Source organism: Agrilus planipennis, unplaced genomic scaffold (assembly GCF_000699045.2).
Source record: "Agrilus planipennis isolate EAB-ADULT unplaced genomic scaffold, Apla_2.0 scaffold19, whole genome shotgun sequence".
Taxonomy (NCBI): domain Eukaryota; kingdom Metazoa; phylum Arthropoda; class Insecta; order Coleoptera; family Buprestidae; genus Agrilus; species Agrilus planipennis.
The window spans coordinates 378,249-391,733 of record NW_020438954.1 but is presented as its reverse complement, the minus strand read 5'-3'; the positions used below and the strand labels follow the sequence as shown (position 1 = coordinate 391,733).

The window sequence follows — 13,485 nt, the reverse complement described above, 5'->3', positions numbered from 1 at the left end:
CTAAATATTAAAGCGATATTTACAATTTATCCCACTAGTCCGTTGCTTCGTAAGCGAAAATAATAAAAATTACAATTTGGAACCGAATTTGTAAAAATAAAATCCCAGCAGAAATAAATTTACTAGGTATTTTAGTTGATATTACAAATTAAATTGTAATAATTAAGAAACTTGAAATATTTTTTTAAAAAACATGTCAAAATTGAGATTATTACAAGTTACCTAATAAATTCTACATTTCTACGCCAAATTAACTGATTGACAATTGAAAATTGTAATTTTTGCGTTGTCAATGTTTAGAAACGAAGAGGTATTAGAAAGAATAGGAGAACACAGAACTCTATGGAATCAATCAGAAATAGGCGAGATAGGTTGGTAGGACACCTTGTTAGGCGTGAAGGGCTAATTAGAGACATATTAGAATCAGAAACAGGAGTTAAGAGGAGTAGAAGTAGACCCAAATTAGATTACCGTTCACAAATAGTTAAGGATGTGGGAAGTTCTGGTTTTGGAAAAATCCGAAGATTAGCTAAGGATAGGAAAGAGTGGAGTTGATGTTAAACCAGTCTTAGGACTGACGATCTTATGTTGATGACGAAAATCAATAACAGCATAATTAAATAACTGTTTATGTACATGTACGATATAAACAATTAAAAAGAAATATAATTGAAGTTTTTTTTGTTCACCTATAATTTCCATATATATGTTTAAAACACGATAAACAATTTAATAGCATAATTTTTTATTTTTTTTAATTACAAACTGAAGACCAGCTCAATGTTTTCCATCTTGCACTAGCCTGTAATTAACAATCAATAAATGCAACACGCACCGGTAAATTACCATGATGATCTAAGCATTCCCGTTACGATAAAGTAATAAAAAAATTGTTTACAAGAGCAGTTAATAAACCAACAAAATAAAAAAACTCTTCCTTAATACAGTGATCCCTTTTGCGGCCTGACAGTTTAACTAAATTCAATCTTGTCAGTTCTATCTTACTCTTCAAGAATTCCACCTATTTTACCACCCGACTGTAATTTTGGGGGAAGATTGGGCCCTCCTCCCCCAAAATTACAGTCAGTTAGCCAGAATATCTCGCATGGACTCCATGGGGCTGCCCTTCAAGGCCCACAAAGGGCATGCAATGTCTTGCCTCAATTGCACAGCACTGTGACTGCCTTTTAAGTTCTTCCTAAGGGAAAATAATCACTGCCCTACCACCCACTTCAAAAAAATTTTGGATGCTGATGTTGGAACTGCCCAACTTCTTCATAAGGTTGTACATGTGTTGAATTCGCCTCAGAGCCCCTAGGAAAGACTCATGAATATGTAATACCCTAATTCAGTATCGCTAATTTTCCTAGTGGGTTTTTTTTAGTTACTAATACGTTGTGGTACTTCTTTAGTTACCAAAAGTACAACATCATCGTGTACGTATTATCATAGCACATTATGTTTATTTACTTTGGGAAATATTTCCAGAGATTTTCCGAAAGAAATCAAAAATATTACACCATCTGTTTATTAAATGACAATGAAAAAGTCAAACGTTTTGAAATTTATCAACTTTATACAAATATCGCAGCAAAAATTCAAGTTTTTTCATTTAAATTTAACTAAAATTATCTCCACCGTTTCTACGTTGAACATGTAACATCCGCATATCAATTTTCACGTAATAAAATTACCAATAAGTTCGTGTTAAATAAATTTCCATGCATTAATCACTTTCCTATGATCTCACGACCTTTTCGGTGATTAATAAAAACAAAATAAAAATCCCTAAAACATTTACAATCGGAATATAACCGACTACAAGCTGTGTTAACCTTCTTCATCCGGTTCCTAATGAAAGGGAAACCTCGACCACAAAAACACAATGCCGAAGAACATAAAATTAACATTATTAAGAAAACAAGAATAAAAAAAAAGTAAATGACCTACGCCAACGCGACCGTGGAAAATTTTGCAAAACCCGTCCGAAAACATATACTGTAATACTCATACGTATACATAGATAGAATGTATCAGTGTTTGTAGAAGATGATCAGTAATGGAAAATTAGAGGGGTCAAAACATTGTTTATTTGCTTGTCTATCGAAAATAGTCGAAAAAAATAGTTTTCGGTTCAAGATTGTAGAAAAAACAACAAAAGGTATGTGAAATAGGTATCTATCTCCTCTAATACTTACAACACCCTCAATCGACCATTAGAACATCTAATCAAAAAATAACACTAACTATATAACATCTGCACTTTAGGTACCTAGAATGTGTATCTATCTCCTCTAATACTACAACATACTGCAATCGACCATTAAAACATCCAATCAATAAATAACAGTAACTGTATAACATTTACACTTTTAGGTACCTAGAATGTGTATCTATCTCCTCTAATACTACAACATCCTGCAATCGACCATTAAAACATCCAATCAATAAATAACAGTAACTGTATAACATTTACACTTTTAGGTACCTAGAATGTGTATCTATCTCCTCTAATACTACAACATCCTGCAATCGACCATTAAAACATCCAATCAATAAATAACAGTAACTGTATAACATTTACACTTTTAGGTACCTAGAATGTGTATCTATCTCCTCTAATACTACAACATCCTGCAATCGACCATTAAAACATCCAATCAATAAATAACAGTAACTGTATAACATTTACACTTTTAGGTACCTAGAATGTGTATCTATCTCCTCTAATACTACAACATCCTGCAATCGACCATTAAAACATCCAATCAATAAATAACAGTAACTGTATAACATTTACACTTTTAGGTACCTAGAATGTGTATCTATCTCCTCTAATACTACAACATCCTGCAATCGACCATTAAAACATCCAATCAATAAATAACAGTAACTGTATAACATTTACACTTTTAGGTACCTAGAATGTGTATCTATCTCCTCTAATACTACAACATCCTGCAATCGACCATTAAAACATCCAATCAATAAATAACAGTAACTGTATAACATTTACACTTTTAGGTACCTAGAATGTGTATCTATCTCCTCTAATACTACAACATCCTGCAATCGACCATTAAAACATCCAATCAATAAATAACAGTAACTGTATAACATTTACACTTTTAGGTACCTAGAATGTGTATCTATCTCCTCTAATACTACAACATCCTGCAATCGACCATTAAAACATCCAATCAATAAATAACAGTAACTGTATAACATTTACACTTTTAGGTACCTAGAATGTGTATCTATCTCCTCTAATACTACAACATCCTGCAATCGACCATTAAAACATCCAATCAATAAATAACAGTAACTGTATAACATTTACACTTTTAGGTACCTAGAATGTGTATCTATCTCCTCTAATACTACAACATCCTGCAATCGACCATTAAAACATCCAATCAATAAATAACAGTAACTGTATAACATTTACACTTTTAGGTACCTAGAATGTGTATCTATCTCCTCTAATACTACAATATCCTGCAATCGACCATTAAAACATCTAATCAAAAACTAGCACTAACTATATAAAATCTGCACTTTAGGTACCTAGAATGTGTATCTATCTCCTCTAATACTACAATATCCTGCAATCGACCATTAAAACATCTAATCAAAAACTAGCACTAACTATATAACATTTGCACTTTAGGTACCTAGAATGTATCATTTAATTAGATTCATTGATCAAGAATCGCTAATTTTGAAGTGATCGAGGTAGAATTAAACAATTGGAATAAAGTCAGCATTTCTACATTACGTATTCACTCTAATGACTAGTGTATTCCAAACTTAGAATTTAGCGTTTCCAATAGGTATTATTTGAGCTAAGATCTCCCAAAATGGATTGTGTGAACCGACAACAGTACCCAAACTTGGACTAATTCAACTCATCTACCTCTAATCTTCTTAACTCCTGCTTCTGCATCTAATATGTCTCTGACCAGACCTTCATGCCTGAGAAGGTGTCCTACCAACCTATCTCGACTATTTCTTCTCGACTTCCATAGAGTCCTCTGTTCTCCTATTCTTTCTAATTCTTCTGTTCTAGTTTTAGGGAAAAGCGAAGTTTAGCTCAGGATAGGAAAGAGTGGCGGTACGTGTCCAACCAGTCTTAGGACTGACGACCTTATGATGATGACTTATTTTAGTTTAGCTTTTTAATTAATAACTGTGTAATTCCAAAAAATCAAGAGGATGCGGCGGATTATTCTTAAGTTTAAATACGTATGCTTGTAATGCTTCAGCATAATTTCGAATTACTTTAAAACGATTTGAATATTAGGTTATTTAGTGTTTTAGTGGATTTGTTGAAAATCCATCAGAAATAAAATGAATGAGAATCATTATATTATGTAATGGTGTAACTGTGTATACATTTTTATTGTTTATAAACTTTTAGAGGTCGGCATATGTCCCACTCCGATATAATTAATGGTATTATTTGTGAGGAACTGATAATAAGAAGCCAGTTTTTTGTAAACTTGACCTAAGATTCTGTGAGAAAAACGAGTTTGTATCTTTTTCTGAATTCTTTTTTTAAACCTGTATTTGTAATTCTTCAACACTGAAAAAATCGTTTGTTCTTACAATGAAATTAGTAAAACTATTTAGTTGCACATCATTCAATTTTTATGTGATAATAATCGATATTTATAGATATCACATTAAAATACGGTTTTACTTTTTTCTCATAAAAGATGGAGTATATGAAGTTCAGCAAAGCTCTTTTTCAAATTACAATAAAAGTTTTAGTAAAGATAAAAGTACAGAAAACAAGGAGACAAAAACAATTGAGCATTATGTCTCTGGTTCTTTTTATACCTGCATAGTCAATAAATAATGTTTTGTTTAATATGGACAAACTTTCCGTTGTTGACTTTACAATTTATGAAAAGACAAAGTGCTAAAGCTCGTGTTAGCAATAAGGAAACTATTTTTAGAAAAACTATGTATTTACTAAAACGGTCCGTTATCTTCGTAGCACCTCAGCAATAAAATAATTGCACAGGTGTAATTGTTGTTAGGTTGTTTATATCAATTTTTATTATGTACTGACCCTCATAAAATGACTGACTATGAGTAGTTAAAATTATGATTGTTCAATATTTATCATAGGTTATAGGTACAGGTAAACGTAGTGTTTTGCATATTGGGTAATGAAGAAGGACATGGTCAATGTGGTTTTAGCGCTTAAAAAAGGATAATCTCAAATTAAATTTTGTATAATTATTTTTGTTATTTTATGTGTGTAATATTATGCATATAATTACCAAAATCATCTCGTTTGATTTTATTAAGAAAATAAGGGAGTATGGTATTAAAATTAAATATAAAGATAAGAAAATTAATAAAATAAGGTAAACATGCGCATTTAAACACTTTCCAGATTTTAATTTTAATTTTCTTGAACGAATGGGTAGTAATAAGTCTTTAAGAAAAGCCAACACGACCTTTTACATTACCCTACAAGGTTCTTGAGATTCTTAATTTATGAATTTATTCATTAGGAATTACACACTTTATGCATTAAGATACTTATCGACAGTAATTAATTTTTACAATCAAATTACGCACAAAAATCTAAAACCGTAAAATTTTAATCACGTGCTGCATTTGAATACATGTTACTTACACACTCTTGTTGTACCTAATAAAATAATAAATAAAAAGGTTATCAATGAACCATGATGACAGGAAAAACGATAGTTAGATTGTAAACTCTTCGCAAAATTTGATGTTATTTTGAAATTGTTTTTCATAAACCAAATATACTTATTTGGTAAATTTCTTAATAACTTTTGAGAACTGTTGAAGATAATTTCAAAAAGAGAATAACTTTATAAAACATAACTTATTAGGTACCTATCATTACAATTATTGAATTATATTTATATATATATATATAAATAACAGAATATTAATTATTTGGGTAATACCTAAACCATAAACTAAACTTGTTACGTACAAAAACCAATAGTTACAGTTATTGTTTTCATTTTTCTTTTACGGTTGAGATCTTCTTAGAACGAGTCTTCTCGCTAACGTAAAGTGATAAAAAAGTGCAAAGTTGGTAGGTTAAAGATCAAATTTATTTATCAATCACTTTGAACTCCCAACATTTTTCATTCGAGAATAGAGTGACATAGTTTTTATTTTTTTTCACGTCTTCGACGTCTGTTTTGTATCCCAAATGAAAATGCTGATAATGGAAGAAAGAAGTGTATGGAAAGAGCTGGACAGAAAGACATTAGTAAGCAAAAAAGACGAGGAAAGAATAGGAATCTTAAAATTCGCACAGGAATATTAGAAAATGTGGACTGAATGGGAACAAAAACGACATTATTTGAAAGACGAAAGAGCGAAGAGGGAAACGAAATTTTAACAACAAGATTTAGTTTGGGAAATAAGAATAAGACAGCAAGGTACTGGGAAGACGAAGACAAGAAAATAAGGATGTGTAAATTAGGACTAAAGACGCTTGATCATATTTTTTAGAGATGTGGAATAACAACAAATAATGTAAAAAAAATGGAAATTCAATTGGAAGGAAACGTTGGTCTAAAAAAGACGAAGGAAATTTTATAGAGAAGGAAAATATCAGAAAATCGTAAACGTTAAAAATGTTTAGTTTGTAATATTCATGGTATACAGTAAACTTAATAGCACTTTTTTTCATATAAAACAATGTTTTTGATAAAAACATCTGTCTATGTAGATATCTACATATTTTTTAGTATTACATAATAATGTTTGCACACTACAACCTACGGTTATAACGGCCGAGTACTTTTAACGCTGTTATAAACGGTATCTAGATATTGTACCTCCTTTTGACTACTAGTCATCATCCATCTTGTACAAACAGTAATTTTATTTATTAAAGGTGAATAAGTCAAGTAGGTCACTAGTACTACCATTCCATTGAACCTATACACTTTTTATCGTCATTATTCAAACATCAATTAAGAAGAACCTTGATGAGCTCCATGCAACAACAAAAATAAAAGGAAGAAGCTGCCAAAAAGTAACAGCACCTGATTACCTTAAGAACCACGAAAACACATCACCCGTATGCGTATTTATAATGATTAACAAAATTCGTTCAACCTTCGGAGGTTGCAATCGTAAAAGCAATTGATAAATTCGTCCTCACATTAAATACCGCAAACAATAACGATCCAAGGGTATTGTAAACATGAAAAAAAGAACAAATTGTTGTTACAGACAAAAGTTCTGTGAAAACCTTTACATCGTAATATAAGCAAACATCAGCTATAAAAGCGAGTCATAAAATCAAGAAAAGAAAACGAAATTTATTAAAAAGACAAAAACGCATGATAAGATTTACTAAAATATTTAAAAACCATCGAACAATTGTCAAAACTAACCAATTTCTCTGATGCCTATTAGTAAGCGACGAGCCCAGTAAATATTACGAAATTATTTTATTCTTTGTAACGACTGTCACGTCAAGGGTGACCATATGTGACCCTTGGACTAATTCCCGACCACCAGACAATTACTCTCACCAATTTTGATGTTTATTAATATACTTTTCTCAAGACAATACTACAAATATACATACACACAATAATAATCTTGAATATAAGGACTTGGATCATAAAATATCATACCAAAACACAGATAAGTAATTGCAAGCCAGGGTTGTCCAATTTCAAGTGGCCCGAGGGCCACCATGAATAAAAATGCGCTTGTGAGGTCTGCATCATAAAATATATACATTGCATGCAATTTTATCAGTGATTTTTTTTATTTGTCCAAAAAATAACAAATTTNTATACTAAAGTGGGACGTAACTTTTGGTATATCGTATCATAATTATAAAAAAGAATAGTACACAAAGCGTTCTCTTACCTGACGATGAATGTCACGAGCACTTGTCTGTTGTATCATGCAACACTAGAAAGAAACAGAAAATTAGTAGCACACGAAGAAAATGAAAAACGAAAATTTACCGAAATATTAAAGCAATATTTACAATTTCTCCCACTAGCCCGTTGCTTCGTAAGCGAAAATAATAAAAATTACAATTTGGACCTGAATTTGTAAAAATAAAATCCTAGCAGAAATAAATTTACTAGGTAGTTAATATTACAAATTTAATTGTAATAATTACGAAATTTGATATAATTTTTAAAGAAACATGTCAAAATTGAGATTATTACAAGTTACCTAATAAATTGTACTATTTCAGTTACTTACAATCGAAAATTTAGTTTTCTATGTGAAGGTGGCTTGCAAGATTCAGGGTAAATCATTTTACAATTAACCCTGGAGACGATCTAATCAAAGGGGCGAAACGTTAGAAGATGTCACAGACAAATAAATAGCTTCATTACCTGAACTAGTACAGACTGGTAATTCTTTTTATTATTATTTGTTGTTGGCAAATGCGATAACTATAATATAAATGGCCTATCACAGAAGAAACACCTATACAATTTTATAAAGTTCATATTAGAAAATCTGCTTTCGCTAAGGTACCTACATGCTTCCCAGTATTGAGCCTATTGCAAAGCTTAAGTTGCAATTTACAAGTTGGGGTAGCGCCTTGCATTCATTTAAATAAAATAACAAATCGTTGTTAAAATAATTACACCGACATGTCTATATTGACGTAAGTAAGTATAAGGCCACTGCAGATATTCAAGAAAACAAGAAAAATTCTGCTGCATCAATAATTACTGAATATTAACCATTAATACATTAAACAAATGGCGTCATTTGTACCGAGTGGTTACGCTTTCCTTTCTTTTTATTTTTCTACTTCATTTGGTATGTTAATAAATAATAATTTTTATCGGAAGATGAAGAAGTTTAACAGGTCAAGTTTAAATCTATTAATTCAGGTCATCGAAGGTTTGTGTTAAAAATTAATTAATGTGTAAGGCAAAGTAAACTATTAATTGGCGTTGTATTTGTCGATGTCATTGGAAAAAGGTGCTACATTACTGCACTTAATTAAAAGTTTTCCTTAACAACCTTTATTTAAATAATTTACGATATTTTTTTTATAATTCTCCGTTTTAACGTACCTATACGCAACGCGAAAGGCTTGTCACCGAAAGGTTACGCTAGGTTGCAAAATTTTATTACGGTATTACTAATTAAGAAACAAATGAAACAAGGATCACGGTCGTTTATTCATATATATTAAAATAAGTGGTAAATTTTAGAATAAGTTTCTTCTTATTTATTCAAAGTTATTATTTGATGTTACCAACTATTTCTCTACGAATCATTTGTGTTTGTGAATCATCTTCTATGAAATATTCAACATAATACAACAAATTCTACTAACTGGAGCTTGGATTATATGAAAAATGCTTTTTTATTGCATATTTTACTGTTTTTGGAAAATTTTCAGCATAAATTGAGTACAGGCCTGACGGTGGAAGCTGGCGGAAATTTGAAAATGGCGTGGATGCGCGGTGGCAAAAGTAGGCAGTTTTAGGTATAACGATTGCAGTCCTCTTTCTTCAGTATTCCTATCAGGGGCGTAGATTAAATATTTAAAAATAGGGATCAGGTAGCAAGTAATAGACATACAAACAGAAGAACTAATTGTTGATGCTGTGACAGTGATAGAGATTCCCATGACGACAATGAATGTGAAAAATAATTAAAAAACAAAAGCAATAGGTTTATTTTTTTATTTTGGTAAGTTATGTTTCTACATTATTATCTAGTACGCTACTGTCCTATCTGCATTAATACTATAATTTACGCCTACTGAAAGCTTATTTGTGTATCGGTTCCAAGTGACTTACCCAAATAAGTCATAAATGGGCAAGTACCTGCGCGACCGCTCGCCAGCTTCCTTCGTCCGACCTGTACATGCATTCATATTTTGGCAAAAATTAATAAAATCGTCATCATAAGGTCGTCAGTCCTAAGACTGCTTGGACACGCACTTCCACTCTTTCCTATCCTGAGCGAATCCTAGAATTTCCCTAACACTAAAGCACCCCCACAACCTTAACACTTTGCGAACAGTAATCTAATCTCGGTCTACCTTTACCCCTCCTAACTTCCGTTTCTGCCTGTAATATGTCCCTGACTAGACGTGAGAAGGTGTCCTACTAACCTATCTCGCCTATTTCTTATTTACTTCCATAGAGAAAAAATAGATATTGATATTCTTGCTTCATTAAATAAAGAAATACATATGGAAAACAATAGTTATTGCATATTTTACTGTTTGGAGAAATTTTTTAGCATTCGGCAATTACCTCGATGTTTGTTCATCAAGCCGGTCGATCGGCGGACTCTTTTGGGTGCTTCATTCCCACCAGCCACTAATGCTGGTGGTGGGGATGTCCCTCCGGACTACGCTGGAATGTAGGGCGGAAGACCCTCTTCAGCCTCCTTTCAGGAATCATGGGTAGGTATGGGTGGGTGATGATTCTGGTGGGAAAGATGAGAAGGACGAAATGAAATGAAATGAAAGATTATCCGTGAAATATTACTGCCCCAGCATTTGCCTAAGTGATCCAAGGAAGTCACAGAACAACGTGAACAAAGGCAGACGGACCCAGAATCGGGCCCGCGTCCTCCCGAATGCTAACCAATGGTCTGTACGTCCAGGTCATGCCGTTAAGTTAATATTATGGGTGATCCAGGACATGGATCATAACTATCTATACATTCGAGCTATGTCCCTAATGTAATGGTAAAGTGTTTAATTCAGTTCAGAAAATTGTAATGACCTAATTTACTTAGATAATTAGACATAACGGTTTCCATTGAATAAAATATGCATGTAAATTAATGTAGAAAACCTTTAAAAGGTTATTTACATTAATGTTGTTCTTCATAAATAAAATACAAAATAGAGATAGAGAAAGAAAAGAAAAATCATTGCCGAATTATTCGTTAATTAGAATAATTAACATTTAGCCATTTTTATGTTATTTATTTGTCCTTATTAAGCGGTTAAATTATGAAAATTTAAATACCTAACACCTGAAGAGCAAAAAGAACACTAAGTTATTGTGGTATGTTTATATTTAAATGCATAATTTTATTTAAGGTACTTTTTCAAAGTTAATTTGCATGTTAACACTGGGTAAACATATTATGCATTTTTATGTAAAAAGCATATAAAATTTAATGTTGTGTTTACCGTTAATACGTTGTCATATTTTGCGTTTTTGTTGTCGAATCACAGGCACATATAGCTGTTAAGTTACGTCTCAAAAGAGCTTAATCAGGAAGAACAATAAATTTAAATTATTGTTAACTTTGAAGGATAACGATAATTACTGGCGTATTGTTAAGTTATTTTCTTGCCATGACATACAATGACAAAGAAGTATCCTTGAAAACGAGCAAATTATTGTAACAACAACGTAATGTGCAACTTCATTCTTCTAGAACTTATTACATAATTTTTATTCCTCCGTTAGAGACATTTGTTAATGTAATTTCCTTCGTTACACTTCCTTTAACTTCATCCCAAATTTTAGGGTTTTAGTATAACTTTTAGAGTACAATGCAATATCTAAGTAAAAAAGGATTTCATTACGAAAAACTACCTGTGCAAGGTACTGGGAAGGAAAAGAGAAGAAAATATACTTAAAAAATAATGGAGTAGATGGACACATAAAAAAATTGAAGATGAAAGCATGAGGGGTAACGGGAAGGCTATGGGGAATAGGAGACAGAAAGCTCAAAGAGAATTGGTAAAAGAAATGTTCCTATTCGAGACATTAGTAGAAAGCAAACTTAAAATTCGAACAGGAATACACAAAAATATGAAAAGAAAGGGAAGAAAACCAAATTATTTGAAAGGCGGAAACGAAGATTCAGACTAGAAAATGAGAATCGGGAATCAAAGTACTGGGGAAAAAGTAGAGAAGAAAATAGGCAGGCTCTGTAAACTGGAACCAGAGAGATAAAAAAAACTTGTGTATTTCTTTCCCACCAACTACTAATGCTTCAGCCTCCTTTCAGGGATCGTGGGAATGGGTGGGTGGTGGTTCGGGTGAGAAAGTTGAGACGGACGAAATGAAAACAGAAGAGAATGAAAGATTATCTATTGAATATTACCGCCTCAGCATTTGCCTTAGTGATCCAAGGAAACCACAGAAGAATTTGGACCAAGGCAGACGGATCCGGAATCGAACCGACGTCCTCCCGAATGCTAATCAATGGATTAAACCTCTAGACCATGCCGCTCAGTACTAGGGAGATGTGGAATAACAGGAAAATGGTATAAAAAATGGTAAATTCAAATGGAAGCAAAGGATGGTCTACAAAGGATACCTAAGAAAAATATTACGGAAATGCGAGAAATACGAAGATTAGCTAAAGGCAGTAAGATGATAAAACTTTTGAGACTGTTGTTTCTTGACTTCCTTAATAGAGTTTAAGATGTTTTTTATGTAAACAGAAGTATAACTTCTAGCTGCGTACCTACATAAGTGCCTCTTTTAACAAATATATAATACTATACAACGTAAAATTGTACAGTCATTTAGATACAATAAGCCATGCAGATTACTTGAATAAACAGTTTTTTATTAAGAATGAAATGTTTCTTTTTGTTGAGAACAAAATACGAAAACGATTCATTGTTTTAATTAGCAATTTATTAAAAAAAAAGCGCTGTCAAGTAGGAGGTTGCTAACCTTAACACAGTTCGAGACCTGAACCTGGGCAGTAATTCTCTTATTGATGTTGTTAAGGTAAATTATTTATTTATAAATAGCGTAAAAATTTGCATACGTAGTATTTTTCCGAGAACATTAACTAAGTTCCGCGATGAATTTTTAAAACGAGTCCATGGCTCAAAACAGCTTTTAAAAATTGAGGAAGTAATTTGATCTTTCGCTTCCTTTACTTACTTAATAATAAACCTTACTCAAAGTTGTACCTAATTGTTGCATCATAAATATTAACATTTTTTTTACATATAGTCTCCTACTTTCTTATGCAAATAAATTCATAAAATTCCTCAAAAGATAAAATAAAAAACTAATCTATAATATTAGTATTCTTCCCGTATTTGTACTTTAGATTAGTAAGCTTCTACCAGTGGCTTCGCTCGCGTTTATGTCCTAAATGCGTATCAAAGATCATCAAAAATATAATAATCATCATAACCATCATGATCATCAGGATAAAAGTTTGTAATTTTCTATGTCAACATCTCCTTTTTGTAAAATGACAGTAAACAAATAAATACCTTATATTAGTTCTTTTATAGTTGTATATTTTAATTAATCATTTTGTGCATAATTTATAGACAATTTCAAAAAAAAGTTTTTCATTCATTTTATGGGATTCCATGTATATTTACTTCAAATGTATAAACGTCAAGAAAACCTTATCAAATGAATCAAAAATTTGTCAGTTTGTTGTTATTTGTTGTTAAGTTTTTTTAAAAGTAAACTTAATTTAAATAAAAAAGCATATTTAAAAAATGGTTAAGAATATAGT

The 13,485-nt window shown here is 31.6% G+C and overlaps 1 protein-coding gene across 1 annotated transcript in view; it reads right to left on the bottom strand.

Annotated features, from left to right (window-relative positions):
- LOC108743968 (nose resistant to fluoxetine protein 6) overlaps window positions 1-13,485 on the bottom strand; it is a 26,587-nt gene that overhangs the window by 6,480 nt on the left and 6,622 nt on the right. The gene's annotated exons all lie outside the window — the stretch shown is intronic.